Source organism: Thalia democratica, chromosome 7, assembly GCF_965202585.1.
Source record: "Thalia democratica chromosome 7, ktThaDemo2.hap1.1, whole genome shotgun sequence".
NCBI classification, from domain to species: Eukaryota; Metazoa; Chordata; class Thaliacea; order Salpida; family Salpidae; genus Thalia; species Thalia democratica.
Window position 1 is genome coordinate 12,648,347 of NC_139171.1, and position 6,000 is coordinate 12,654,346.

Below are 6,000 nucleotides of genomic sequence, written 5' to 3' on the forward strand. Positions count from 1 at the left end.
AGTATGTTATTTATATAATACCTATTAAGTAAATAAACTCAATGCAAATGTTTACCATTTTATACAACAGTTATGAACAGTAGTTAACTAAGATATCATTTCTTTACAGTTTTGGTTTTTTTAATATTTTTTATTCCTAAGTTTATTTTATAGATATTAACTACTAAATGTTATTTTATAGAATGCACAAAAACATTTAAAATAACATAGTAATAACAATTAAAGTTTATTTTATTTTGGTTTTGACACATTTTGATTTTTAGAGTTCTTTTGTGTACTTTCAACTAATTCATATGCCCACCAATGTACAAAGATGCTCATATTTTAAACCACTTTTTATTTAATAACTAAGTCAGATTAAGTTTAGTATATGCATAATTTTCTAAGATTATTGTTTCTTCATGTAATATCTAAGTGTGTACAACCACATTTAAAACTATACATATAACATAAATTAAACAGTTTTTGTTAGGTATATGTTTTCATTTTTCAAACAATGTTTAATGGCATTTTAAGTTAATTTTAAATGCGTCGCGTAATAATATACACAACTGCTGGTTTTTGTAACTACATATTAAATACAAACAAGACTAAAGGATAGTAAAATTATTAAGTTTGTACATTGTAAATCAAAATAATTCAAGTTCAAGCAAATAACCAACTAAACGTTTCCACACACTTAGACTATGACTATTTGAAGATTTCAAATCTCAGGCCAAATAACATTAATTTATTTTTTAGCTTGAATTGCTTTTTGTATACGAAAATATTAGGCTAGTTTTTGGTCACTCAAGCTACCTTTTTTGCTTTAAAGAGTGGCAATTTAAACTAACGATGTTTGTTTTGTTCGATCTAAATTGTACATTTTTATTTAATATATGTTAAATTTAAAACCTTGCAGCCAATAAAATTTGAAATATTATCTATGTTAATTGTATACATAAAGGTGTATACAATCAGTGTTGTTAAAAAATTAAAAACCCGGAAAAGGTTAAAATTTGACAACTTATGCTTAAAAAATCTTAAAAAATCTTGAATTTGAGATTTTTATGTAAAAAACTAAAATTTTAAACATTTTAAAAAACACATATAATCTATCACATAAAATATTTTTCATTAAAAAACACATCTAAAGTAGCTTAAAAATCTCTTTTTAATATTGCTATGTTGTTTAAGATATTTATTTTACCTTAAATTTAGTTTTATACTTAGAAGCTAAAAATGTACTTTTAAAATTTTGCTATTGGTGCATTGCACCTTTGCTTCTAAAATCTCTTTGTCTATTGTTGTGCTTTGCATTGAACTAAACTCAAAAATTCTTCTAAAATGTCAAACTTAGTAACAATACCACTAATAAAAATACTCAGATTAATAATATTTGTTGTATCAGTGCTTTGATCTTAACAGATTGATTAAAGTCCTCACTTGATTTATGCGGGTTTATAATCTTCAGACATTTCTTAAACACGACTTCTTATTGTCATTAAAAAATTAAACAAAAAGACTTCACTACCGCCAACACAAACTTTTAAAAAAAGTTTGAAATTCTAAAGGGTAACTTCTTTTTAGTCATAAATTTTGCTACTTTATAACTTTCCTTCACAATTTTTCTGGTCAGTCTTTAGTTACTGAAAATATTCATGTGCTTTGTTGTAACTGACTTAAGCGATACGTTATTTGTATTTTTCCCAAAACACCTAACAAACGTTTTTTAATTTATATAGCTTTTCTTACATTTCACACTTACTCATTTTAAATGCAATATTTTAATTTCAGATAAAGAATTGCTTAATACTCAATAAAAAATAACTTTTCTACTTTATTAATGACTTAATAAATTCTTATAATTTTGTTTAAAAAAATAAAGAAACCTATTTGTCCATTCTAGCTGACTTAAAATATTTTTCTGCTATACTTTTTACTCACTGTTAATAAACCTCGTTACATTTTTTACAAATATACATTTTTCAAAAACTCAGGTGTGTGTTATACTTTTATATCAACAAATTTTAAACAAATCTTAGAAAACTCATAACATTTTTTATGACTGTTGTGCAGTTTACTAATTGTATTTTTTTCTTGTCTACTTAAAAATTGAGTAATTGTTTTGAAAACTGATGTTTTAGTTAGGTATTTAAGCTTGATTAAGATCGAGTTTTTAGCTTTTTTAACTTTTATAAACTTAGGCTGGTTTAATATAACTCAGACATTTTTGCTTTTAAAGTGGCAACCATGTGAATGACAAATTAATTACTAATAATTTATCTTATTAAAGTATTCTACCATTAACTATGTAAATGAATTGTTTTAGCTTTTCTACAATACAAATAGGTACTAGTTTTATTTAGATAACTAATTACTGAAGTTTTTAAATAGTGAAAACTATTTAATACGCAAAAATCGTTTTCAAATGTTAATATTTTTTTTTAACTTGAAAAGGTGGCTCAAAATATGAAAAAATGTATAAAAGTGACCAAAAAATTCTTTTCAAGCTCGGTTTTTATAGAGAGTTAGGTTGTAAGTAATATAAAAAAATATTGAGCTTAGCTTATTTTGTGTTTTAAAAAGTACATAGTTTATTAAAACTTAAGTATTATAGTAAATGTGAATTGTATTCCAATAAACATTTATAATTTAAATATAAAATATGTGTAGCTAAAAGTTATTTAAAATAATAAATTGGGTAAAAGAAAAACTTTCTCTAGTGTGACTAAAACTAAAACCAAAATATTATTAAAGTAGTATTAAAACTAAAATTTCGAGCCGCGAATATTTAAAAAACTTGAAGTTTTGCCCGCGAGCACCAACTGCCTGCTGACTCCTGGATTAGCAGTTAAAATAAAAAATAGCTTAAGCAACCCAATTTTTTCAATTTCTATATTTTAAACTATTTTTACTAGTAAAATTTGAACTCTTTACTTTTACTTTGCTTAACACACGATTAAATTGATCATCCTGTGAGCATACAACTTGTTTTTGTAAGCAAATCAGCTCAAACCCGAAAGCTAGCTCGTAAGGCAAAAATTTAGTAATAAACATGAGGTAAAAGATACGATGACATATTGAATTTTTTTTTTTTTTTTAAATTTTGTTTATTGATAAACACAGGTTCAGATTGTACCAACTTAAGTTAATTACTTAAAATCTTAACTCTTTTTTTTTCAAAGTGTCATAACTGTATACTAGGGTGCTTTTTATACAGTGATTTTTGAGTGATCAGCCAGCAAATTTTAAATTTTCGGAAATATAATAAAAACATCTTGTGCAAAATTTTAGATGATTCGAACAAACTTTTACTTTGGCGATTATCTGAAAACCACCTTCATGCAAACTGTCTGGGACTTTTAAAAAATCAACCATTGAGTACTTTTAGTGGCTATTAATCGCAAAAGTACAATGTGCCGATTTTAAAACGATTTAAATTAAGTATTATTGTAACACTTTCCTTAAAAAAAATACACGTAAAAAGACCTAAAAATGGATATAAATTACATAAAATCGAAAAATGTCTCAAAAAGATTTTTTTAAACCATCTGAAATTGTTAACAAAGTATATTTGTGATATCTCGCAACATGTAAAAACAGTTCAGATAAAAATTTCAAAGAGAAACTTTTTGGATCCTATACACTTTGCATTGGGTTGGCTTTTATAAAATAAATTGGTGCAAAATAGAAAACATCTTCAAGTCGTCTAAAATTTTGTACAAGGTGTTTTTATGATATTTTCGAAACATGATATTTTTTCCAGCCGAAAACTCAAAAGTGGTGTATAAATAAGCACCCAAATGTAAGCTGATTTCATTCTTAAAATTATCAAAAAATATATTTATTTTTGGCCACTACTCAGATGTCAATTAAGTTTATTAATTAAATTGTTGGTACTAATAAATTATTATTACAATATGTTTAAACCCTTTAATGTTCTTTACCACTCAAAACAACACTACTAAAATTAAATAGATATTTTTTTAAATAAAAAAAGAAATTATACTTTGCATTATTACTCATTTTTGTTTTTAAGATAATTTAAACGCTTTAAACGTAATATAAAAATAAAATTAGGTGAAAAAGTAAAAGATACCGAAGATGATCGAACAGGAGCAAAATCCATCGTGGTTGTAAGTTCCTACTACGAATACAGTTACCAGTATCTTATAGATGATAAAAAGTGGGTTAGAATAAACAAATATCCACAGTTAGTAGGTGATATTGGTGGGATTTATAAAATCAACAAGAAAGTATACGTAGTTGACGCAAAAGGAATTTCAACACTAGACAACGAGTTTTACAAGCTACCAACAGGTGACGAGTATAGTTTGTGCTTTTCATGTCTAGCTGGAGACAACTTATTGGTTTTTCAAAAGTTTTATGAAAAACCATTTTGTAAGTTGTTTGACACTAAAAACAAAAATGTTGTTGATTTTAGTTTTCAGACCATAAAAAAACAGAAAACCTCATGTTTTTCTGTTGTTCATTACTTAAATCAATTTTGGATTGTTGGAGGAAAGGAACCCAATTACGATAATGAAGGAGCATGCCCAGAATCGGTCAACACAATACAAATATACGATCCAATTTCAAAAATTACTTCGTTATCACCATTGAAAATGGTGCAAGCAAGATCAAATCACCAAGTAATCGTTTACAAAGATAATTTGTTTGTGTTTGGTGGAGAAGAAAAACAACTAAGTTCACTGAACTCCGTAGAAATGTATTCACCAACTGCAAACAAATTTGTAATGATGGCTCCAATGAAACACGCTAGAAGTGATTTCGCTTGTTGCAGGGGTGGAAACCTCGTTTATGTTATTGGTGGATCATACGACTTCCCAAAATCTATGGAAATCTACAACCTAGACACTAATGTTTGGACAGATGGAGTTGACTCACCTGGATTCGATTGTCACCAGTATTTATATGCTTGTGCTGTTAACAATTATATCTGCTAACAAGTATTTTCTAGTATCGTTATTGAAAGCTTTTGCTTATAGGTATAGTGTACAATTGCTTAGAATTTAATTTAGATATTCTATTTTCTTTCAAACATTTTTTAATTTTTAAAGCTCATAAAAGGTTATTCTAATTCCCTTTTGCTCTAATAATTTTATTCCTTTTTTTTTAAATGTTCGATGCATATACTTTTATTATTACGTCCCGCCTTTTACTCTTAAAATACTTCTTTCTTTGAAACTGAAAATTGCAAATTAACTAAAAAAAAGAACGCAATTACAACCCACAAAACTTTAAAGAGTTGTTGTAACAGTAGTTATAGAATTTAACATACTTTAGAATCAGTTATGCCATAAAACTGCAAATGTAGTAAACGATGGTTCCATTTAAAGTTTGAAAAAATATATACGTATCTTGAACACTTTTATCATATAGACTATTGAGCTTTGGGATGTTTGTTTTGATGTTAGTAGAGGTATAATTTTCTTATGCAATATTAAACAAGTTTCATTTACTTGAATGTTTAAAATAAGTTGTAAATTTTTGTTAACATACAAAGAAGAAAATTTTTAGTTGCTTATAACCGCTAAAAACTTTAAAAAACTCAAAAAGTATACCAGTTTACTGTAGTATTATTTTTACAGTTAAAATGAGTTTTCAAATATTAAAAGAAAAAGTTTACAGCTACGTATAATAAAATTTTTAGCAAGTTTTAAATTGAGTTTTAACTTTATTATTCCATACACTTATTTTTAAAATAATAGTGGTTAGATGTAAATATATCAAACACTGTTGTGTTTATTATTTGTAAATACCTGACAATGTTAACTAATAGTCACTTTTGACCTTAATTACTTTACACATACTTTAAAAATATTTTAAATTAATTTTACGAAAAGTATTCTTAACAGTATACTAAAAATCATGGAATGCCACCGAAATTCTTAAAGTTTAAAAATAACTATGGAAAATAAAGATAAACTTTGACATTCAGAGGAATAAAGTTGTTTTTAAAAAATAAAAATCCATTATTATTTTGTTGTATAATGT